Below are 26,450 nucleotides of genomic sequence, written 5' to 3' on the forward strand. Positions count from 1 at the left end.
ATACTTGGCATACCTTGACGTGTAGTTTGATCTTTCCTTTTTCCATCACCATTATTACATGGTGTTCTCTCTGCACAGGTATTCTTGTCCAAATTTTACTCTTCTAAGATCATGAGTCATTAGATTTTAGCCTACTTTAATTGACTATAGCCTCTTATAACATTTTCATATGCAAAAACCTCATTTTCAGGTGAGGTAATAAGCTGATGTGCTGGGAAGGAATGCCTATTCAACCTAGAGCATGTACTGAGAACTTACTGTGCCCTCTTCCCTGTATTTCCCGTGGCAGCACTGCGAGGTACACTCAGGCATCACTGACACTGAATAAACTAGGATATGAAGCTCAGTAAAGTTGTGCTCCCACCAAAAGTACATGCAACACACAAGGTTGTAGTCACAGTGTAGCTGTAGCATGGGTCCATCTGTCCCATGAAAGAATAGGTATGTACATCCTGCATCTCTGTAGACATGAGACTGCTTCCCGGAAATGGTCCCAGAGTACTACAAAGGACTTCAAATCTTTTAGTAGCTGCCTATTTTAGTATCTTAGAGCAGGAATAGATGCATAAAATAATAATACTCAAATTTACTCATCAATTATGCCAAAAGTTATAATATTACTCTTCTAAATTTATATTACTAGAATTTCATTGAACATCCTATGCAGGTTTATAGTATGGAATTTTTAAATTATTTTTCTTCACTATTTTTAGTTATATAAATGACAGTAGAGTGAATTCAGAAATATTATATATACATAGAGTATAGCATATAACTTTTTCTAATTTGGATCCCATTCTTATGGTTGTACATAATGTGGGCTTTCACTGTGTGTGTATTTATAGATGAACATAGGAAAATTATGTCTGATACATTCTGTCTTTTATATTCCCATTTTCCCTACCATCCTTTTATTCCCCTTTGTCTAATTCAATTAATTTGTATTCTTCCCTCTCCCTCCTGATTATTTGTTGGTACCCATATATCATAAAGATTATTTGGACTTTGGTTGATTGGGTCCATTATGCTGATTTTATATCCTTTGGGTTTAGACTGAGAAGTGGGATAACTTGGTCAAATGGTGGTTCCATTACAAGTTTTCTGAGGAATCTTTATAATGCTTTCCAGTATTGGTTGCACCAATTTGCAGTCCCACCAGCAATGTATGAGTGAACCTTTTGCCCATATCCTCGCCAACATTTATTATCACTTGCATTCTTGATAATTGCCATTTAAACTGGAGTGAGACGGAATGTCAGTGTAGTTTAATTTGCAATTCTCTAATTTGTAGTGATGATGAACAATTATTTCATATATTTTTGGTAATTTGCATTTCTTCTGTGATGTTCCTGTTCAGTTCCTTTGCCCATTTGGTGATTGGAATACTTGTTTTTACTGTGTTAAGTTTTATTATTTCTTTATATATCCTGGAGATGAATGCTAAACCTGATGTACAGGTGGCAACAATTTTTCTCCCATTGTAGGTTCTCTTCACATTCTTGATTGTTTTCTTTGCTGTAAAGATTTCTAAATAGGCAACTCATGTAACTCTTGAAGAAATTCAATGATAAATGATACATGGAAACCAAAATAAAACTTACATGTGTGTCATGCTCATTTAAAGAGTCATAATACCTTCAAGAGATAAAGGCAGTGATAATCCTATTTAAAATCATGAATGTAGGTTCACAAAATGTAGGCCTTTTAACCAAATCCCAGTTTCAGTAATTCATAGAGTATAGATAGAAACCTAGTTCTGCTTTGTTATCTGTGTTTTCCCTGAGCCAAGCTGCAGTAACAGGCCCAACAATCTAATTAATTCAGTTTGTTTGAATAGATATAAGACATTCTTATTAAAACCCATTGGCCCAGATAATATAATGATTTAACATTATGTCCTCTTTGCCAGTGTTAGATGTTGAAAATTTAAAATATTGTTTAGCATGTGTTATATATTGACAATTTAAAATATTGTTTAGCGTGTGTTATATGTTGACAATTTAAAATATTGTTTAGCATGTGTTATATGTTGACAATTTAAAATATTGTTTAGCATGTGTTATATGTTGACAATTTAAAATATTGTTTAGTATTCATAACAGATTTTCTAAACACAGATGTTTGGGGTGGGTGAGGTAGGGGGACAGGCTCTGCTTGTGATCATATAAAAAACAAATTAGTTCATCCAAAAGTTGACAGATGTTGCTGAAGGGAGTTAGAACAATCTGTGAAAGAAGCTCAAAGAACTCAGTCTCATTTCAATTTATATATATATATATATATATATATATATATATATATATATATATATACACACACATATATAAAAATAAATAAATACAAATGGCCATTTATTTTGCTTACTTTATTCCCCCTTGTATTTCCATTTTTACTTCAGAAGAAAGAATTAAATAAGAAAATAGATAAAAAGACACAGGAACAGTATGAGAGAAGCAAAAGCATATGGAAGAGTAAGTAAAAACGGTCTTCTTTCCTGTACCTTATATCTAGAAATGATTTTATTGTGCTTCAAAGTGACAGGTTTATAACTAGACAGGGCCCCTCTGTGAATTTCTCTGCTGATTAACTTTCCAAATGATCACTAAATTTAATTGAGCTCAATCAGGTGGTAGTTCAATAAAAGTTTTAGGCACATGCCATGCCTTTTAGATAAAAAGATAAGAGCTTAGGAGATGGTTCAAACACCATTATCTGAACTGTCCAACATCCTTCATTCAGATCATGTGGTGAAAACAAAGCTTGTGTCCTGGAGGCACCTAACCTTTGTCCAACAGCTGGTAAATAGCACACTCATAGAAGTATAAAGAATGTTGGGAGTTCATTTTAAGGTGTGAGGTTCCAGATTAGTTGGTATCATGATCTGTTGCTTCTGGGAGAAGATAAAGATGGTCTGCTTCTACACCCTGGAGGTGGTGCATCAAGAAGTATGTGGGTTCATGATTCTTTACACTCAGTAAATAGTGTGTGAGCATTTTGTAAGCTTGTAGAGAACTTACAGAAGTAAATAACATGACTTACTGTACCTTTTGACCATTATCACCCTGAAGAGTTGCTACAGGGTGTAATCACTCCATAATCAGTGTTTCATCACAAAGCACTATCTGTATAAAAAGGGCTACTCTGAAAATAGAAGAGAATAATTTGTTGAAACAGGAGCCTGTAGACATGATGTAAAAGGGAGTTTATTATTTTAAAGAATTTGGAGTCATCATCAGTTATAGAGAAGACTGGCAGACTCCAGGTGTTACCAGACCCAGGTCCAGGCTCCTCATCACTGGAAAACCGGTAGTCAGGAGATGTGAATTAGTGGGAAAGAAGTCAGGTTTACTGAAGATCCAGCACAGTGTGGGGTGTGGGGGCTATCATTCACATAGTTCCGTCTTGGGAATCACAGGGACACAAAGGGTTTTTATAGGGAGAGAAAGATGGGATTGTGAGGCAGTGGGAGAGAATGTTTCCCTTAGCAGGATTTTGGTCATCCAGGGTGTGTCTTCTTTTCTTCCTTTCTGAATGGACCATTACAATGGAGATTGACTTTCTGGGGGTAGTACCTGTACTTTCTTTGAATAGACAAATTTATTTCTGTATGTTAAAAGTCACAGAAATTTACTTGTCTTGTGTTGACATATAACTAAAGACTAAGAAGAGGCATGACACATTCTGATTTTATCTGAGGACCATCGGATGTTCTGGGTTCTGTAAATCTAATGCAACATTATACAGCAGTTCACATCTTAATCAGTTAGCCACAGCTTTTCTCCAGAATTGAGAAACCTGGGTGGAAGTGAGGGTGTGACTGTGGGGGTGCACAGGGAGGGGAGTTGAAGTAACTTCCTAGGAGAGCTCCCAATGGAGATGTCCTCCCCCACTGTTTTGTTTGTTTTTGGTTAATGAATCCAGAGGCACCTTACCATACAATTGTACTTACATATTTTTAATTAAAAAAAAATTGTGTCAGTCTCTCAGTAAGTTGTTGAAACTGGCCTCAAAGTTGAGATATCCTGTCTCAGCCTACTGAGTAGATGAGGTGAAAAGTGTACACCACTGCACCTGGATAAGGGTGGCCACTGTTACCAGAAACAGTCCTTATTTTATTTTTAATGTATTGTTAATTAAAATGTTCAAACACTGACAAAAATATACGTACATGGAATACCATCCCACCCTTTTCTTTTTCCCCACACCTTGTTTCAAATCTTACCTCTAAAGTACTGAATATGAAAGGGCAATTATTGAGCAGGCAAGCATATTATGAAATGTACAATATAGATTAGAAGAACTTTCAATTTTTTAAAAAAATCCACAAAGCTTTTGAATTTTCTTGAAAATTAACCTTTTTAAATATGTACTTTATTATGGATAGAAGAGTTATAATATTAATGACAACAAGAGCTCATGGAAAAGCATGAGGTGATCTTTTAGCAGATTCTGAGAGGGGAGTCCAAGGCAAATACAAATGACATTTAATCTTAATTCAGTAAGAATTAAAAACTTACTGCTTCATGTAAGCAGGGTTGCATTCCCAAGAGGCTGGATTTTGGTACCTGGAGTCTTCTGTACTGTCCTGGATGACATCACCTGCCAACCCCATCCCCACTCAGAAGCAGGTAAGGAAGGCTCTAGTGTGGCCAGGGGGAGGGGAAGGCATTTCATTCTCTGTCAAAAGAAGTTTCAGGGGACCAGCACAATGTTGCGGAGGAAAGTTGGGGTGAGAAGGAAACTGGGGAGGGGAAAGCATTGGAGCCTGTTCAGGGGTTCTGTGCAGAGCAGATGATGTGGAGTCTGGGTGTTTGTTGGGGAGAGCAGATTTGCAGAGGTGATAGCATGCCAAGCTTAGGAACCAGGATGGGTAGGTATCTTTGGGGCTGTAGGGTGTGAGAAGCACACTTGGACTGGAATGGAAGAGAGATTTCTTTCATTAATAAGTGACCTCAAGCAGTGTCATTTGAAGTCAGAGTTCAGAACATGAGTTGCCAGTGGTAGTGTTTCCTCTGAAGAAGAACTTGGAGGTTTTCTGTGCAGGTCTGTATTTCACCTGATTTGTCTCAGGAGTGGTTGTTTTCTTCTTCACTGGTCCTTCATCCCAGTTCAACTGAATGGTGTCAAACCACTCTTTTTTATGCTAAAGATTTCCATGTCCATGCACAACTTAATGTTGCCAGAAACATTTTGTGTACTTCTTCCTTGACTTTTATTTTATTTGTTCTTTCCCAATAAGTAGAGTAGCTCTGTCTAGTGGTATTTGTCAACATGGTCCCCAGTGTCTATAAAGACATCTAGAAAGACCACAGTAGATGCTTTTTGAAGTGTGTGATGAGTTGACTTTGAGTCCAAATAGAATTCACAAGTGCACAATTAAGTATTCAAAATTATTTTGAGCCTGAGGGGGGAAAATAATTTTGTAGGAAGAAAAAAAAATAAGATTCTTCAGTATGGTACTTCAAGGAAGCTCTGAACAGAAAAGCATTATATGTTGAAAAAAATTAGCTATATATTGAGATTTGTGTGTATCTTTCCTATGTGGAAGAATCTGGAATTGTTTTAGTTTAGCTTTGATCTGTTACTACTGTAATAATGGTGAGGACATTGCCTTGCCTTGCCTTTCCTTATCTTTCTTGCTTCCAGTTTCCTTCTGTATGTAAATTTTTAAAAAAGTCATTTGTTGAGTGAAGTTCTTATTTTCTCTGACATTCTGTTGTAAACAATGTTTATATTTTGAACAGTAGAAACTTAGATGTACCAGAGTTGTACATGTTAGCGATAGTTAAATATTAACATGGGTTATTTTAGGTCATTCTGTTCATGCTCAGTTTTAATAAATTTATTCCTGTTATCTGAATGCTTAGTAAAACATTGTAGTTGGTATTAGAGGTGTATGGACATAGCAGCATTGTTGTCTATGATACTTGGCCTGGTAGTTTTCAGGACTTGCTTGCTGAGTAGGGGAATGTTTCCAAGCCTCAAGTCAGTGAGCTGGTTTCTTGTGAAGAGTATTTCCTGACAATGTTTCACTCTAATTTCCATTTTTGTGTATGTCAGGTTGTGTTGATAGGATGAGGTGCCAAGTAGAATGGGAAGGATGGTGTTCCAATGCCAAGGGAATGACCTCTAGAAACATCAGGTCTCACATTCAAACCAAGTATGATCTTGCAGGTACTCGAGAGAGATTCTGAGGCTGGCCATGAGTCAGTGGATGGGAGACCCTTGCAGGCCCTGCTGCAAGCTAGGCGGCACTGGTTTGCATTTGAGCAGCAAGGCAGTGTGGGCTCTGGTTTAACATCCACTTGGCAGACATCACCACCAATGCTTGAGGATGGAAGAGAGACCCCCAGATCTGGATCATGCTTGACTCCAGGGGAATGATGAAAACTGGGGGTTAGTTGTGGCCTACATGATGGAGAAGTGTGCTCCTGAAAATTGCTACTGGGAGGACCACCTGCCTTCTACACGCAACACAGGGTTTTGGCTGCCTGGAAGCCCTGGGATGTGTGCCTATGTATTAGTGAGCAGCAGGAGAGTGGGAGGCAGTGGAGCTTTCAGAAAGGGGAAGAGGTAGAATGCAGGGCCCTGTCAGGACAGGGTTCATGTTGGGGTTAGGCTAGTGTGGGTAGGGAGTGCAGGGAGGGGAAGCAATGGGAGGCAGTGCAGGGGCTACTGGCTGAGGAGTAGCAGTTTAAGTCTGGGCATTGGCTGAGTGATATTTGCAGAGGTTAGAGAATGCTAAGCTTGGGGACACATACCCAGTAGGTATGTGTGTCCTTAAAGATGTAGGCCCTGCACCTGGAGGGTGAGGTAGGGTCACTGAAGGGTGGAGGAGTTGTTTCATGATGACTGCTTGTGGGCATTAGTTAGAGAGGAACTTCCTTTTCTTATTAAGCATATCAAAATAGCAAATATGAAATCCAGGTTCTGAAAATCATTTGGCAATTTTTTTTTTCTTGATTAGGAGTCTCCTTCAAACTTGTAACTTTTACACCAATAGGTTCTAGCTGGTTGGTAGGGTGTCATTGTTTTGTATACAAATGAGTCCTATAATTTAAAACAAGCTTACCTTTCCCAAAGCACTTTTTGTATCTCTTCTGGTACTTTGAAGTTTATTTTACCTTTGCCAGTAAACAGTGTCTTTCCACTGACATTTGGCATCAATTTGTGCAAGGTGAATACTCAGTAACTTTGCTGTCTGTCCCATTCAATTTGTTTTAAGGCTCACCCACCTTAAGAACTACCTTGCCACTGAAAAGTTGAATATGCAGGTGTCCTGGTGTAAATGCCAGCATGTTGAACTTTGTACCCCCAACCCCCAGACAACCACAACATGCCAAGATGGAGGATCATACCTTGTTGAGACCTACATCTCCAGGAGCAAAGCCTCTTTCCTGCTTTTGCATGAGGGGAAGAAGAAGCCCTCAATGCTGGAAGCTGGCTTCTGAGCTTGGATCAGGGAGGCCCAGCAATTGAGAGGTGAGATACTCCATGAGCAGGAATAGTGTCTGGACCTTCTAAGAGTCCCTGCAGTGTAGGCCTTGCATCAGTGGGAAAGCCTCCCTAAAATTTCACAGGTTGCTTCTCTGAGAGCTCAGCTGTATGCCAGAAGCCAGTGAGGTTGTGGATGCATTGATCAGCACCGTGAAGTGTAACTTCTCAAAGTCACAAGGAGAAGGAGAAAAAGGAAAGACCAATATCTAAGATAAGTGTTGTTAAGAAACGGATGCATAGTGCTAGTCTGACTTACTCATATATGGAGGTTTGGGTTTGAGGGAACAGGAAGTTGTTCTGACCAAGGAAGTAGAAGCTGTGAATGGATGGGGTCTTTGTATTTTCGGAAAAGTAGAATTGTCTGTTGATTGGTCTTTGGCTAACACCATGCACCCCATTTTCCAGAAACAGGCCTTATGATGATGATCCTGGTAGGTAATCACTGTGTGTGTGAGTATTGCATATTGTGGCATAAACTGTGCTGATGGTGACATCGGCTTTCTGCTCATAAGCCATTATCCATCTGTGCCTGTTTTGGTGCTCTATTTGGAGATGTGGAAGTTCTTGCAGCACTGCTTGCTGGTCAGGACATGATTTTTTTTTTTTTTGTCCTGGTGCATCAGTAGCTGATCAGAGCTGACTGTGTCCTTGCATCTGTATTGGAGAACCAGCCTTTGACCATGGACTTGAGGTTATTTGAGCAAAAATGCTGTGACATACTGCAGAATTAGACCAAAACCAAAGATAGCAAAATGGATATTGATATTGTACTTGGGATAGAAATGTAGAAACCCAACAATCTACCAACAGATGGGAAAACCATGACTGAAGTGAAGAAAGTGAGGAGTTATGGGATTCTTCTGAGTGTGTGCCAGCAGCCATCCACTCACTCAGTGTACTCTGTACTGCTTCTGGGGACTTATGAATGAACTCTCTCTATAGCCTCATTTGATACATGTGCAATGTACCTTTCCATTATGAAGTCAAACAACAACAAGTGCTGGCGAGGATGTGGGGAAAAGTGTACACTTGTACATTGCTGGTGGGACTGCAAATTGGTGTGGTGAATTTGGAAGGCAGTACGGAGATTCCTGGGAAATCTTGGAATGGAACCACCATTTGACCCAGCTATCACCCTTCTCGGACTATTCCCTGAGGACCTTAAAAGAGTGTACTATAGGGATACTGACACATCAATGATCATAGCAGCACAATTCACAATTGCTAGACTGTGGAACCAACCCAGATGCCCTTCAATAGATGAATGGATAAAAAATTGTGGCATTTATACACCATGGAGTATTAAGCAGCACTAAAAAATGACAAAATCATGGAATTTGCAGGGAAATGGATGGCACTAGAGCACATTATGCTTAGTGAAGCTAGCCAATCCCTAAAAAACAAATACCAAATGTCTTCTATGATATAAGGAGAGCAACTAAGAACAGAGCAGGGAGGAAGAGCATGAGGAAAAGATTAACATTAAACAGATATGAGTGGTTGGAGGGAAAGGAAGAGAGAAGGGAAATTGTATGGAAATGGAAGGAGACCCTCAATGTTACACAAAATTACATATAAGAGGTTGTGATGGGAAAGTGGGGGGGGGAAACAAGGGAGAGAATTGAACAACAGCAGATGAGGTAGAGAGCGAAGATGGGAGGGGAGGGGAGGGGGATAGTAGGGGATAGGAAACGTAGCAGAATACAACAGTCACTAATATGGCATTATGTAAAAATGTGAATGTGTAACCGATGTGATTCTGCAATTTGTATTTGGGGTAAAAAAGGGAGTTCATAACCCACTTGAATCATATGTATGAAACATGATATGTCATGAGCTTTGTAATGTTTTGAACAACCAATAAAAAAAAGCTTCAAGTTACAAATGCATTTTTGAAGCAACTTATATCCTCCTCAGCTATAATGGTGATTATATGTTGTGATTTGTTAACCACCTGTGGGAAATTTCACTGAGATGTTCCAATTATTATCTTTCAATTATCATTTTAATATTAAGTGACTTTTTTCTCAGGACAAATTATAAGTATGTTTTCCACTGATATTTTGAGAGTCATAGTGTGGTAGTAGGAGCAAATGTGACTCCATTTTGTTTTATGACTTCATCCTGTAAAACAACCATGCCAAGTAGAAGAGTCATGACTGGAGCAAGATGTTCCTTTCCTTTTGCTATAGAAACATTTAAGAACACAGAACTACCTAATGGGGCATTGTTTCTGTAACTAGGGTAACAGGGCTCTATTTCTGTAACTGGGGTGACTGGGATAACTGTGATTGGTTAGGCTTCCCTCCGCTTGACTGCACTGTCCTGCTTCTGTAACCTGGCTTGCTTGCATTGGCTAGACCCCCTGAACATCCCTTTTGCGGTTTTCAGGCTTATAAGGAGTGCCCTTGCAATTGTTTGGGGCTGATCAGGGGAACAGATTTATGTTCTGTTCAGCCACCACTGGTGTGCTTCAATAAAGGCTTGATTCAATTACATGTGAGTGGTCTGGAAGTCAGTTTATGAAACCCTGAGATGAAGCTTTAACTATAACAATAATCACTACACAGTTTTTAAATAACAGATATTTTTACTTCTAAATCTATTTCCTGACAGGGTAAAGTAAGTAAATGTTTCTGGATTTGTATGGAACACTGAATAACTGTACCCAATGGGCAATATAAACATTTGATCATGTATTTGAATCACAAATATCAAGGTACATTTCTACTGTAGATGTAATAAAATGAGATTTTGAATCACTCCTTCTTCATACTTATAAACCAATCTTTTAAAAATGATTGTAGTAGAGTGAGATGATTTTAATAAAACTCTTAAAATTATATGAGCTCCTGAATTACAGTTGAGTGGCATTCCCTTGTCCTCCATTAACATATGACACAGAGTGAGAATTCAGTAATGAAATTTCCTATGGTTGGCAGTATGATTGATATTGGTGTAGAAATGGAGGATCTGTCCTTGAACCATAAATGTTCTTCATTAGGGAGTAAATACTCATATAATTAGATACCTATAACTATAAGCTACCATACTTCTATATTATGATATGTAAGTAAGTAGTTTTATTTTGACATTATAAGACATATGAGTAAGGTTACTTTTTTGGTTTTCTATTTTTGATTCTTATTCCTTTGTTATTCACAAAATCCTTCTTTAGCACCTACTTTGCATTTAGAACTATTTTGGATGCTGGAAAATATATAATAGCAGTTTTATTTGGTATTTTATTTTAATGATTGTAAAGGATGTCTATCCCTTTCTGTTTTAGGACATGAATGTATCTGTAGAGATTTCAAAATGGGGTTAAAATAAATAAATGACCCAACTCAAATGCACTTAAGTTAGAAAACCACAAGCCATTATATAAAGGGCATGAATCAAACTGTCTTTAATTAAGTGGCTCTATGTTTAGAAGGCCAGAGGCTCATCCTGCTTATGAATAGGTTAAGTTCTTTTGTGAGTCTTGAGTATTGTTATCTATCTATTTATGTATATATTTAGTAAAGTAATTTACGTATATGCAGAAATACTTATACATACATGTATATGTATGGAATATGGCTTCCAAGAGACAGAGGGACATAAAATGATTATAGATATTTGTAGATTTTTAAGCTGAAACATAATCAGTGCCAATTGGCTTTTATTTTTCTTTACACATTTTTAATTTGTGCATTATAATTGTACATAACAAGTTTTTTGTTACATATTTATATATGCACACAATTTAACAATATAATTTGGCCAATATTGCTTCCCAGCACTTCTCCCCTCCCTGCGTACCTCCCACCCCTTGGTATTTTTCTCTAATTATGACCCTTTGATTTTCCAGAGATCATCTCCACACACCATTCTTTTTTTCTTTTTCCTCTCTTGCTTTCACATATGAGAGAAAGCATATGATCCTTGACCTTCTGAGTTTGACTTATTTTGTTTAATATTATGGTCTCCACCCATTTTTCTGCAAATGACATAATTTCATTTTTTATGATTGAATAAACTTTCATATTATCTCACCTCTCTTTGAATTCCTAGTGTTAGGCACACAGGGAAGCTAATTTTAGTCCGTCATATTGATAAGAGTATGATTAATATTGGTGTAGAAATGGAGGATCTGTCCTTGAACCATAAATGTTCTTCATCAGGGAAGAAAACCTCCAATTCTTTCACCTCCAATTTTGGTGTTCCTTCCATGTGCCTGCCGTGATCCTTGTGGTTGATCTTTCATCTTTGTGGTGGTGTAGTATAATTTGCTGTAAGGATGAAGGATTCTAAGCCAGAGAAGTAAACAGATGGCAGTAGAGGGAACTCCATTAGTTTGACTCCATGTCCATCACCTTTTTTCTTGAGAAGCATGGGTGCCAATTTTAAGCCAGAAAAATGTCTGCATCACAGTATTTTTTATACAATTCTATATGTAGTATAATTTTGATAAATTATTTGACTTTTTCCATTTCTTCTGGTTGGGAATATGTTAGAATTTTAATAAGTTTCTAATGAAATAGGTGGATTGGATCATGTGGTTTCTAATGCTGCTTTCATATTTGATACACCTTTTAAACTTTTCCAGTTATTTTATATGTGCTTTTTTCCCCTGAGCACCTAAAAGCATTTTTATTCATTCTATTTAGATATACATGACAGTGGAATGCACTTTGACACATCATACAGAAAAGAGTATAACTTCTCATTCTTCTGGTTGTACATGATGTAGAATCACACTGGTCATGTAGTCATATATGCACATATGGTGATTATGTCAGATCCATTCTGCTATTCTTCCTACCTCCATTCTTCTTCCCCTCCCTTCACTCCTCTCTGCCTGATCCACAGTATCTCTGTTCTTCCCTAGGCGCTCCAAGCATTATTGTCAATTAGCATCTAAAAATCAGTGAAAACATTTGGTCTTTGGTTCTTTGGGATTAGCTAATTTTGTTTAACATGGTATTCTCCTGCTCCATTCATTTACCACCAAATGCCATAATTTCATTCTTCTTTAAAGCTGAGTAATATCTGGTTGTGTATGTATACCATGTTTTCTTTATTAATTCATCTGTTGAAATGCACTTAGGTAGGTTTCATAGTTTAGCTATAACATTGATGTGGCTGCATCACTGTAGTATGCTGATTTTAAATCCTTTGGGTATAAACTGAAAATAGGGATAACTAGGTAAATTTCAAGTTTTCTGAGGAATCTTTGTACTGCTTTTCATACTGATAATTTGGAAATTTGCCTCCCCACCAGCAAGGTATGATTGTACCTTTTTCCCTACATCCTCACCAACATTTATTGTTGATTGTATTCTTGATAATTGCCATTCTGACTGGAGTAAGATGAAATCTTAATGAAGATTTGACTTGCATTTTTGTAATTACTAGAGATGAATATTTTTTCATATATTTGTTGATTGTATTTTTTCTTCTTCATAGTGTCTGTTCAGATCCTTAGTCCATTTATTGATTGGGTCATTGTTGTTGTTGTTGTTGTTGTAAAGTTTTTGAGTTCTTCATATATTCTGGAGATTAATGCTGTATCTGAGGTGCATATGGTAAAGATTTTCTCCCTTTCAGTATGCTTTCTCTTCATATTATTGCTTTTTATGCTGAGAAGAAGTTTAAAAGCTGCTTCTTTGATTCTATCCCATTTATTTATTCTTGATTTTATGTCTTGTGCTTTATGAGTCTTGTTAAGAAAGTAAGTTGCTAAGCTGGCATGATGGAGATTTGGGCCTACATTTTCTTCAGTTAGTTGCAGGGTCTTTAGGGTTCTAGTGCCTAAGTCCTTGACCCACTTAGAGTTTTGTTTAGGATGAAAAGTAGAAGTTTAATTTTATTTTGCTACATGTGTATTTCTAGTTTTCCCAGCACCATATGTTGAAGATGGTATCTTTTCTCCAGTGTATATTTTGGATCCATCTTCTAGTATTAGGTAACTGTATTTATGTGGGTTTTTTTACTGTTTGTTCTGTTCTTTGCCATTGTTCTGTGAGTCTGTTTTGGTGCCAGTACCATGCTGTTTTTGTTACCATGGCTTGGTGATGTAGTTTAAGGTCTGTGGAATGTGATGCCTCCTGCATCACTTTTCTTGCTAATGACTGCTTTGGCTATTCTGGTTCTCTAATATTTCCAAATGAATTTTATGGGTGATTTTTCTAGTTCTACAAAAAAAAATCATTGGGATTTTTATAGTAATTGCATTGAATCTGTATAGCACTTTTGGTCGCATGGTTAATTTGACAATATTAATTCTGCCTTTCAAGGATATGGGAGATCTTTCTATCTTCTAAGGTCTTCTGTAATTTCTTTCTTCTGTGTTCTGTAGTTTTCATTGTAGAAATATTTCAAATCTTTTTTCTATATATTCCCAAGTATTTTATTGTTTTCTGAGGCTATTGTGAATGGTATAGTTTTCATAATGTCTCTTTCAGTTCATTTGCCATTGATATATAGGTATGTAATTGATTAATGGGTGTTAATTACACAATCAATTTTGATGTATTTTATCCCTATTCTCATTTATTTCTGAATTTTTTTTCTCCCCTGATTTTATCTGTAATCCAGTCCTAATCCAGAGTTGTGTATTTTAGCCTCCAGGCATTAAATGGTTTCTGTTTCTTGTATTGTCGTTATCCTGTTATTTCTTTCTTTTTGATCTGATTGGGTGCAAGAAATTATCTCTATTTCTTGTATTTACCTTGTACCAAAAAAATATGATTTTTTATTTTGGTCTCAGGGATTGAACTCAGAGGCACTTGACAATTGAGCCACATCCCCAGCCCTATTTAGATACAGGTTCTCACTGAATTGCTTAGCACCTTGCCATTGCTGAGGCTGGCTTTGAAATTGCAATCCTTCTATATTAGCTTCCTGAACCACTGGGATTACAGGAGTGCTCCACCATGCCTGGCAATATAAACTATTTTAAAGAATGGTCATTGTTTCATGGAGAAGCAAATGAATTCATTATTGATGGATTAAATAGTCCACAGATGTCTATGCAGTCTATCTGATTAATGTTATTTATTTAGTTCTGAAGAGGCTAGGCTGGTAGGGTTTTATTTTTTAATGGGCATGGTACAGAAAGGTCTCCCCAAACCTCAGCAGTATGAAGAGCGTGGAGTGTGGTCCTCACAGTGGCCTTTCATCTGCTACCACAAACTCTGTCTTCCATCTGTTGCTCCCTCCAATTTTCACCTCCTCAAACCCCCACCAACACCAGACCATTTTATAGTAATCTTATTTTGTTTAAAAACATTGACAGAGGTGTTGAGTATATGGATTATTTATAGAGTTATTAGCATGTATGAGAACCTGGGTATAGTGCTCATCTCTTTAAAAAAATGACTTACCAAAATTATGATTGCCAATGAAGAAGCTTATCAAGGGAGATTGAGCAGGAATACTGGCTGGTGTGGGCCATTTGTGGAGGTCCTCACCTGAAAGCCTAGAGAAACAGAGAGGTCCTGAGTGTCTCCATGCACCTATTTACTCATTTCACAAATTTGAATGAGTCCTGGAGGCCAAAGTGCGAGTCAGTTATGTAGGTTAGAAGAGTGTCCTGATGGATTGGAAGCCTGCACCATCCAGGCTGTGTTGGTGGGGGCAGAGCAGAAGGGAGACCAGTTCTCCTTTCACCAGAATGTTTGACTTTAATACCCTATGGAGTGCTCAATATCCAGGACCTGCAAACCTTGGAAGTTCAGTACCCAGGACTTCTAATTGGCAGCTAAATGAAACCAAAACTTCAACTGGTTTCCCAGGTAATTATAATTTCCCTATAGGGTGACTTATTTTTTTTAAAAAAATAAATTAATACACACAGCAGCTTTTAATGTACACATTTTCAAAAGAATTGAAAAGTTTTCCAATACAATCTATTATCTGTTGTATCCTGAGGTCCTCACAAGAACTCTGAAGTTGGAAGATGGCTCCATGTTCTTTCTTCTTTTTTAAATTTTAAAACTACTTCACAATAGTATATTTAGGGGTGTGTCTTCCACCTCTAAAAATAAGATTTGACTTATTACTAACATGATTTACTCACTAGTTCATCAAATTCTTAAGGATAAATCATTGTCATCTTGATCATCCAACCATCTTCATAACAACAGTTGTTGACAAGCCCTGAATTTTCTGCAAATACTTTATTAACTTTAGTTACCTTTCCACAGAGGACACTAGAGTTCACTAGCAGCTCTCATACTTTCCAAAACACAAAACACAGCATGTGTTTTCAATTTTGTCACCACTTTAGGCAGACTAAACTAAAAAATGCATCTGCCAAAGCTTTTTGCAAAAAATTCCATAATTGCTGATTCCACTGTCCTAGTACCCTTTCCTGTAGTTATCCATTACTCTGTATCTGTTCAAGCAGGGAGAGCAGAGCATTGGTTGACAGCATCCAGTCAGTGTAGGCTCTCAGTCACTAGGGCCAAGGGAGCAGCACAAAATGGTGCCTATTCTGCACAGAACTGCTTGCGGCTGTCCTCAGTACCTTGCCCTACCCTGTTCTGAGGGGACTGGTGTATCAAAGGTAGGCACTGCTGGTGGTTTGTGCATAGGAATATTCAATGTCCCAAAGTGTGAGCTCTTTCTGTGGTTATCAATTTCACAAGAAACAAATAAAAATATCAGTACATTTTTGAGTTCTACACTCAGTCCTGTAGGGTCATGATGACACTAAGAAAATGTTTGCAATGAACAAAAATTTGATATTCTGTGTATCAAAATACATTATTAACTTTCACAAATTACTTGCTTGCCAGTGGCCAAAAGATAAGTGACTGGAACAAGATAAGAAGAATACTCAAATATCTGGAAGAAGAGTAAAATGGAATAGTTAGGTAGTGGCATGCACAGTTTTAAATATTGCACAGAATTTACCATCCAATCATCTATTTGAGGAGCATTAAACAGCTCAAACCTTAATCAACAGCCCAATAGCACTACTCTTCATCTTCAAAGCATTGTAGCTGAAAAATTTATCTCATTTGTTAGACTTAAATTTCTTCTCTTACCAAGGACAATAAATATATTTTCTATGTTCATATGTCACCATAACTTGAGCATCTGTAAAAGAGGACTTTATTTTATTTAAATTAGAATTCCAGGGTTGGAAACATAGCTCAGTGTTAGAGCACTTCCTGCATAGCAAGGTCAAAGGTAAGGGTTCAATCCTCAGCACAACAACAGCAACAACAACAAAAACAATATTGTCATCATCAACAACATAATAGATTTTAAAAAGAGAGGTAGAAAAAAGGAAATCTTCTTTTCAATTTATTATTTCTTAGAACACCTTTGCTAACATGAAGAAGCATTTGTTTTCTTCTAGTACATTTCTATATAAACGTCCTATAGTGCCTTTCATCTATTGTAGATATTATTACACATACACATTTATATGTATATTTTATTTCACATATGCAATTATAGATTAATAATTTTGTTTTGGTTGCATCCTGATGAAAATAGAAGAGAGCAAGAATAAAATATTATTGCTACTTCAAAATTATTGTTTTACTTTATAAAAGTTTCACTTAAAAACACTGAAGTTCTTAACTATACTTATCTATTCTTAAATTCTATTCATTTGTACGCATAAACTGAATACTATTTTATGTTCAAAAACTGAATAGCTACTTATTTTGTATTTGACATATTCTAGTATCTCACAGAACTCTTACACAAAAACTTTCTTTATGTGACCAGTTAATTAAAACTGAAGTGATGAGATTCAATTCAAAGTAAAACAGTTCTTCCTCCTTTTCAATCAAGCATTTATGGTGGTAAGAAATTGTAAACTTTCCTTGTGAAAAATTAAGACAGTATTAAATACTGAACATTGAAAACACCTGATTCACATATATCCTGTATATGTAAATACTGAATTAATTTAACCATACTAATTCTTTTGGATTCTTTTTTCCTTTGGGATTAAGTTACTTGGGAAAAAATAAGTAAGGATTATTTTACTTTTAGTTTGGTCTTTTATTCTTATTATTCAGCCTACTTTACCTATAGTACTTTTAAGAACTGAATTTAATTTAAATGTCATCCATGTGATTATAACTGCCATAAATATATTGTTTGCCCTACATTTCACTTAAGGTAAGGCGCCATGGATTATGATTGTGCCTTATTTTGTGTAAGAAGAAAAAAAATTAAATGCTGCCAATTATAGTTGTAATGCAGCCTGAATTATTAGTGACATTCCAATGTCAGTGTTGTTAAAATGATAGGGAAAAAAGCATCTAAGACTCATTGAAATACATAGTTTTTAAAAGATATCTGTAAAAGTCACTATAATGCTACTAATTTAATAACTGAAATACTCTTATTTGATAAAAGCAATAGTATTGATTCCAGTAGCTACCAATTATGGAACTGTTGCTTGTTCTAGAAACTCTTCAGATATTTTACATAGATTCTCCATGAAGCATCAAATTAGGACACTGGGAGATACTAATTTTAATCCTGTCTTTTTTAGGAATCTGAGGGAGAGTATGACTGTAGGATAACTAGTACATCACAGAGCCTAAAGTAGAACTCAAACCGAAGATGAGCTAAATCTTAAGGCCATGTTCTTTCTAGGCAAGTGGGCCACTCTGCTCTGGGGATGTGGTTCTATGGTATAGCCCTTCTTTACCCATAATTCTTCAGGCCTGGGTTCCATCCCCAGAACTATGAAAATAAAGAGAAAAAAATAAGTAAAATCAATGGAATCAGGCACAGTGGAACATACCCATGTTTCCAGTGAGTTAGGATGCTGAAGCGAGAGCATTGGAAGTACAAGGTCAGGGTGGGCAACTTAGTGAAACCCTGAATCAAAATTTTTTAAAAAAATAACAAAAAAGTGCTTAGGATATGACTCAGTAGTTGAGTACCTCAGGGTACAATCCCAAGCAATATCAGAAACAAGAAATATGAAAGAAAGTGTCAACGGCATAGGTAGATCATTAATTAATTTATTAAGTAATGACAGCTAGTAAATATTGTACCTTCTTCAGAAGAAAATTGAGGAATTATGAGCTATTTAATATTTATAATTGCATTAATAGCTGTATATTTCAAAAGGTGCCTTATGAATTCCTAACAAAGCCTCTAACTTTCAAAGAAATCCTCTACATTATCCTGTGCCTATGGCAATCCAGCAGTGGTGGCTCTTATAGTGAAGATAAAATGAAATGTTGACATGTGAGACAGTGATGGCAACATACCGTTAATGAAGGTAGATGTAGCCAATGGTTTTGCAGAAAATGAATTTGATGCAATGCTTAGAAGAAAAATTGATTAATGCCAGTTGGTTATAAGTAATGAGTAAAACATGTGAAATATTTTTGTTGGATTTCCCAAATTTATAATCTATTTCTTGGTTAAAACCAACAGGCCTTATAATACGAGGAAGAGGAATGTGCAATTATTCTTCTAGAACATGGTGCCAATCCAAATGTTCACAACAACAAGTGTGAAAATCCTCTCCACTATGCTATATTTTATAGGAACACATCAGTAGCAACAAAACTGCTTTCATTCAACACAAATATTGAAGCCAAAACATGGTATATACATTGATAACTATTATTTCCAAAATATTTGAAATGTTTCTTTAAAATTAACAGTGATGTATGTTAACAAATACTGATTATAAGCAGTAATTTTTCGATTAGAATAGTAACAAATGTTGGAAGGTCTCCTCATATTCCTCCTCCTTCTTTTGTAGCTCATGTGTATATTTAGGAGTTATCCCTCCATGAATTGGGTGCACATCTAGAGTTCAAGAGACTCATGTAGAAATCTGAATTTTAAGCTTCTGTGAGGGACCCTGATGTGTTCCTCCTTGAGCCATAGTACTGTGTGGTGTAGTGTGCAGGGTTTAGCTCCCACATGCTGGGCACACATGTTCTTTAGTTTGCTACTGGCAACTGCAGCATTCCCTCAGATCACCTACTTTGCCTGTTTAAATGAGCTTACAGCTCCTATTTTATAATATATTTTGATAAAGTTTTCATGGTAATTTCTACTGATATACAAGAATATGGCCTACATAATATCTTATCAATCTCTTTCAAATGGGATTAAATTTTTGAATTGATAATTTGGCATTTAAATAGTTTTCTTTCTATATACTATAAAAATTATGTTCCCATTGGAATTTTTGAAAGGCAGATTAGGTCACTCATTGCTAGAATTGAATAAATTATTGCTAGAAGTAGTAACTCATGAATTTTGTGAGCTGTACTATGTATTACTATTCAGCTTTTTCCTTAAAAATGCAAATGATTTAGTGTCTTTCATGATGCTAAAAATAATCTGTGTAGATCAGCATGAATCTTGTTGATACACAAAATTTCTGAATTAAATTTTGGCTAAAATTATAAATAACTTTAAGTAGCAATTAACATGGAATGCAAGTAAAAATAATTATGGAAAATAGCTTAGCATTATGTTACAGGATTGTCATTAAAAGTGAGAATACATTTTCAATATTATTTTTTATTAGTGTTTATAGTTTTACATAGTAGTTGGGTTCATCCCAACAAAATCATACATGCGTGGAATTTCAGTTGAGTTATGATTCCCTCTTTTCCGTTCTGTCCTACTTCTCCTCCTCCATTCTCCTTCTCCTATTCTCCTGAACTTCCTTTCACTTGTCTGTTTATTTATATTTGATTGTTTCTTTTTACTTATACATAAAGCTGCAATTCCATGTGGTATATTTATATATGCATATAACATTAATATTAAAGAATTCCTTCTTCATTCCCTTCTGTTTCCCATTCCCACTCTGCCTCTCAATCTCCTTTTTCTACACTAATGATATTCCCTACATCTTTTGATATTCTGTTCTTCCCTTCTTTTTCTTTACTTAATTCTAGCTTCCACATATGAAATATTTGACCTTTGAGTTTCTTAGTTTCACTTATTTCACTTAGCATGATGTCATAATTGATTTTTATGGCTGAGCAAAACTTTATTGTATGTATGTGCACCACAATTTCTCAATCCTTTTTATCTATTCACAGGCACCAGGTTTGATTTAATAATTTACCTATTGTGTATTGTGCTACTATAAACACTCATGTGACTGAATTACTATACTAGGCAAATTTTATTGTACTTATTTACTGATGCATATATAGCTGGTTCTTGTTGTGGTTCACTGCTTAGATTTTGGGGAATCTCCAAACTTTTTTCCAGAGTTGTTGTACTAGTATGTAGTCACACCAGCAGTGTACAAGTGTGCCCTTCCCCCACATTCTTACCAGTATGTATCACTGTTTGTATTCTTGATCATTACCATTATGGCTGGAGTAAGATAAAGTCTTAGTGTAGTTTTTATTCGTATTAACCTAATTGCTAGAGATGTAGAAGAGTTTTTCATATATATTTTGGATTTTTGTATTTCTTTTAAGAAATTTCTGTTTAGTTCTTTTGCCCAGTTATTGACTGGGTGTTTTTTGTTTGTTTTTGTTCATTTTGTTTGTTGTTGTTTCTTTGTTTGGTGTTGTTTAAAATATTTATATTTTAATTGTAGCTTGATACAATACCTTTATTTTATTTATGTTATGTGGTTCTATGGATCAACCCCAGGGCCTCACATGTGCTAGGTGAATGCTCTACTGTTGAGCTACAACCCCAGCTTGGTGTTGATTTTTTTTGAGTTGGTTATTTCTGTTTGTTAACCCCTATCAGTGGATTAGCTGTCATTTTTTCTCCAATTGTGTAAGAATAATATATTTTTGTATTGAGATTTCTGACATGTAAGATAAATATCTTTCATCTTATAATAAGAGAAGACACAGGGACCAATTATAAAAAAACAAAGTAGTTTACTCAGAGTCTCTTAGTTTTAAGCAGGAATGCCTGACACTGGTATCTGGGATTCTGATTCCATAAATGGAAAAGAATCAAGAGGACTTGTATAACATGGAGGAAACTTTCATGCCATTGGAAAGCTCTCAGACAGAACTCTATTCCTTCAACTTGAATTCTTCACATGTGAATATCTACTATGGAAAATAGGTGTTAAGCAATGGTAAAGCTATTTCTGTAATACTGGACATACAATGCACAATTCTGTACATTTTATCTAATAGTAAAACAAGGAATCTTTCTGATGAGGGTTGGTATTTCTGGAAAAGTAGACATTCTTTAAAAAATGATTGATTCGCCCTACTAGTGAGTTGAAAATTTAGCTTGTTAATTAAATATAATACTTACATCCTTTACTAATATGTGTTAGGTAATGGGGCTAATGAGATAGAAGGTATAGTTCATGTCCTATAGACACTCTTGGTGGAGGTGGGTGCAGAATACTTAATTCCAAGATGTCATGATGAATGCTGTGTCAGAGGCAAAGATCTGTGGAAACAGTAAATGTTTGAAGCAGTTTTAGAAATGATTGGAGTTCATGTGTCCACTCTAGAAGCATTTCAGAGTGGAAGAGCAGCACATATGGAAGCTGAATGGAAAGAGAAGGGAGTGGCTACTCTTAATTTGCGTTAATAGTATATGCTTTTTTCATACAGTATTTTGTGAGGTTAAGTTCAGTTGGGAAGTAGTAATTTTGTGAATAAACTATTTTTGTTGTTTTTCAGAGTGGCCAAAAACCACTTTTACTCTCCATAAAGAAAAACAGACACATGATGGTAGAATTTTTTTATTAAGAATAAAGCCTACATACATGCAGTTGATGATAAGGGAAGGTATAGTACTATATTTTTTAAAAAAGAAAATCTTAATATTGTAGTAAAAATTACTCAATTTAAAAATACTAAATGAGAATGATATAATCATTAGAATAGAGTGGAATATATGAACATGAACTACAATTAGGGAGAAAAAGAGCTATTCAAACTGAGCAAAAAAATGAGGGTGTGTAAAGACCTAAAAAGAGCATGCTACAGGGACACTGCTACATCGATGTTCATAGCAGCACAATTCACAATAGCTAGACTGTGGAACCAACCTAGATGCCCTTCAATGGATGAATGGATAAAAAAAATGTGGCATTTATACACAATGGAGTATTACTCTGCATTAAAAAATGACAAAATCATAGAATTTACAGGGAAATGGATGGCATTAGAGCAGATTATGCTAAGTGAAGCTAGCCAATCCCTAAAAAACAAATGCCAAATGTCTTCTTTGATATAAGGAGAGTAACTAAGAACAGAGTAGGGTCGAAGAACATGAGAAGAAGATTAACATTAAACAGGGATGAGAGGTGGGAGGGAAAGGGAGAGAGAAGGGAAAATGCATGGAAATGGAAGGAGACCCTCAGAGTTATATAAGAGGAAGTGAGGGGAAGGGGAAAAATAATACAAGGGGGACAAACGAATGTCAGTAGAGGGGGCAGAGAGAGAAGAGGGGAGGGGAGGGGAGGGGAGGGGGGATAGTAGAGGATAGGAAAGGCAGCAGAATACAACAGACACTAGTATGGCAATATGTAAATCAATGGATGTGTAACTGATGTGATTCTGCAATCTGTATATGGGGTAAAAATGGGAGCTCATAACCCACTTGAATCAAATTGTGAAATATGATATATCAAGAACTATGTAATGTTTTGAACAGCCAACAATAAAAAATTAAAAAAAAAAAAAAACAATCCTTAAAAAAAAAATGAGGGTGTGTAGTATGACTCACATGCCCTTATAATTATTGGCTGATGTTTATTAATTATTATATAATTTTGTCTAGCCCAGAAGTAGTAATGAAAGTTTGATTGGGCAAAGAGGAGGGAAGGGAGGGCAGGGAGCATGGTGTCAGGAAACATGGTGAAATGAGATAGACATTATTACCTTGGTACATGTATGACTGCACATATGGTGCAATGGTACATTGTGTACAATCAGAAATGAAAAGTGCTGCAATTTTGTGCAAGGAATCCAAATGCATTCTGATGTCATACATACACAATTAAAATAAATTTTATTGATCATATGATCTTGTTTTAGCTAGAGTTTTCATATTAGTTTTGCAAAATATGCACTTTTAGTGTTCTTTTTTATTCAGTTCACTTTAAAAGTTCACTTTTTAAACTTTCTGTTATATTTTATCTTCGCCTGGTATAGTTTTCTTTTAGAAATGCTGTATTGAGCATAAATAGACATTAAAAATAATTTTGTCCTTTGGTGACTGTTTTCTTTAAATTACTTTCTTTGTAGAATGTTTATTTTAGATTTTTCATATGTTAGGGTTAATTGCTATTGACAGTTTTTATCCATTTCTAATGAAAAAGAGAATAACATAGTATTAAAGGCTGGTGGCAAGATTATACACATGGAATTGATTTCAATGTCAGGCAAAATCTTCTCAGAGTGAATTACTGAAGCAACAATGAGTATTATTATCACCAGTTATTATGTTATGGCTGCAAATAGCTATTTTACTTCTTGACCTTTGGGTGACTGTGAGTTACAATATATTACATTGCCCTAGGAATAAAATGGAGTTTTATTCATTGAAATCTTTGCAATCTCCTGATGAATGACCTCATCGTAGTTACTGTTCATTGAAGGATTTTAACTTGGTAACTCTCCCCTTTTGGGACAAGACATTTCTTTTTTTTTTCCCTTTTAGACTTAAAATGATTTACAAAGATAAAGATTTGATCTTCTAAAATGTTTATGTCTGTTAGTGTATGTAAAGCTAGATATCAAATTGGTAAAATGTAATAAATTGGCTGTTTAAATAAATTTATTAAAATACCTAAGTTTGAAGTTATCTCCTTTGTTTTAGAACAGCTCTCATGTTTGCTGTGGAACATAAATCAACACAAATAGTATAACTGCTTCTTCAATGTGGTGTTAATGTGTCTGCTTCAGATAATTGTGAACAGATTCCTTGTCTTATGCCACTGCTAGTGGTAATACTGCATGAGTATTTACATTTCAGTACTAATCAACATTAGATTTAGAGCCACAATAGATACACCTGTTGAATTTTAAAAATGAGGTAAGATTTTATATTACAAATATGTATAGAACAGTAGTGAGTTAGGAAAGTTCATAAGTCAGAAACCCTTCAAAAGTCTAGCCAAGAAGTAGAGATGAAAGTTTGATTGGGTAAAGAGGAGGGGAGGGAGGATAGGGGACATGGTGTCAGGAAACATAGTGAAATGAGATAGACATTATTACCTTGGAATATGTATGAATGCATATATGGTGCAATGCTACATTGTGTACAATCAGAAAAAGTTGTGCTGAAAAGTTGTGCTGCAATTTTGTGCAAGGAATCAAAATGCATTCTGATGTCATAATACACAATTAAAATAAATTAATTTAAAAAGTAGTGATGTATGCATGTGTCACCTCCAAGATTTGTTCTCTCTTCTCTTCTCCCCTCTCCTTTCCTTTTCTTCTCAAGCATGATAGGAAATTTTTCTACCACTGAGATATATCACTAACCAATATCTTAGAACTTTGTAAACTTTATCCTTAGGGTTTTCAGCATTATCCATTTCATTTCTAGCATAACCCCTACTCACAGGTACAAATAATGTCACACCTATGATTTTTTAAATTTGCTATTTGGATCTTAAAATTCCCAGTTTAGCAGAATTTAGCTATTCTACCATTTTCTTTCAATTTATCAAGACCTAATGATATCCTTGAAGCCCGAGGAAGATAATTCTAGTGAGATGGAGGGGAATAAATAGATTTTGAATTGTTCCTTTTTCTCTTGTCAGTTCTGTTCATGTGATTTTTTTTCCTGCCAGAACTGGCCTAGCAGTCTGGTAGTGAATAGCTTTTATTACAACATGTCCTGACTGATCCCAATCCTTGAGTCTTCATGGTAACAAAACTTAGATTCAATATTTACAACACTCTTTTTAGTTCTAATGCACTCATGCTTGTTTATTCAACAGTTGTTCCCAAGAAGCAGCACTCTGCTTTGACAGCTTGGCCTCTACCTTTGGCCAACAAATATTAACCATTCTGACCCTGTCCCCTTTTAGGAACCTTATGTGGAATTCCCATATTAGCCTCACCCTTTATGGTGCATTATCCTTTGAGGATTTTGTCTTTTCTGCCATAAAATTAAAATTATTCAAAGCTATTAGAGAGCTTCAAGTAATGTCTCTGGAAGACATCAGAGTTTTCTGTCATCTTGACTAACAGATCTGTGCCCTGAATCTTTCCATCCTTTGAAATAGGTTTCCTTTGACTGCAGGAGGCCCCCTGTTGTCCAGGGTGGGTGCCAACTTTTGATTGACACTTCTAGTGCTTTTTCTGAGTAATGAAAAATTTGCAAGCTGTTGGAATCATTGCCTACAATTTTCAGCATTTTTCAAGTTCTACCTCAAAAGGAAGAGATTAAGCAGATTTATTGAATCTAAGAGAGCTAAGCCCCCTCATGACTCCTCAGTATTCATTGTGTTAAAGAGGATTTTATGTTCCATGTCAGTTGGAGATCAACATCGAAATGTAGCTACTCTTACAAAGGTCTGCTGATTCTGTTCAACTAGGTAGAGAAGAAATAGTAGTAGTCCAAGCCAAATTTTGGCATTTGTTAATTTCTTGCTTTGTTTTTATTGTCCCACAGAGGGGATGATTATATTCTCTAATTTAAGGAGATATTTATAAAATAGAAGTTATAAATTAATTGCTGATTTGCTCTGAGTTATAAAACACAAGAAGAGCGCAAATTATAATGAAAATTAGGACTTGATCATTTTTAAAATAATTTTAACATTTGAATAATAGAACCTGTGAAAAATACACATTAGTTCTAGTTGAGATTATAAGTAACTTGGGATCATGAGACATGACAATTGCTTGAACCCAGGAATTTAAGATCAGCCTGGCCATTATCATGAAATGCCATCTCAAAAACAGAACAGAACAAACATTGTTCAAATAATTTTCAAGTTAATAAAATGTTTATAGGGCATACAAATTTGGAGAGTATATGAAAAAGTTCTG

Source organism: Marmota flaviventris, unplaced genomic scaffold (genome assembly GCF_047511675.1).
Source record: "Marmota flaviventris isolate mMarFla1 unplaced genomic scaffold, mMarFla1.hap1 Scaffold_48, whole genome shotgun sequence".
NCBI classification, from domain to species: domain Eukaryota; kingdom Metazoa; phylum Chordata; class Mammalia; order Rodentia; family Sciuridae; genus Marmota; species Marmota flaviventris.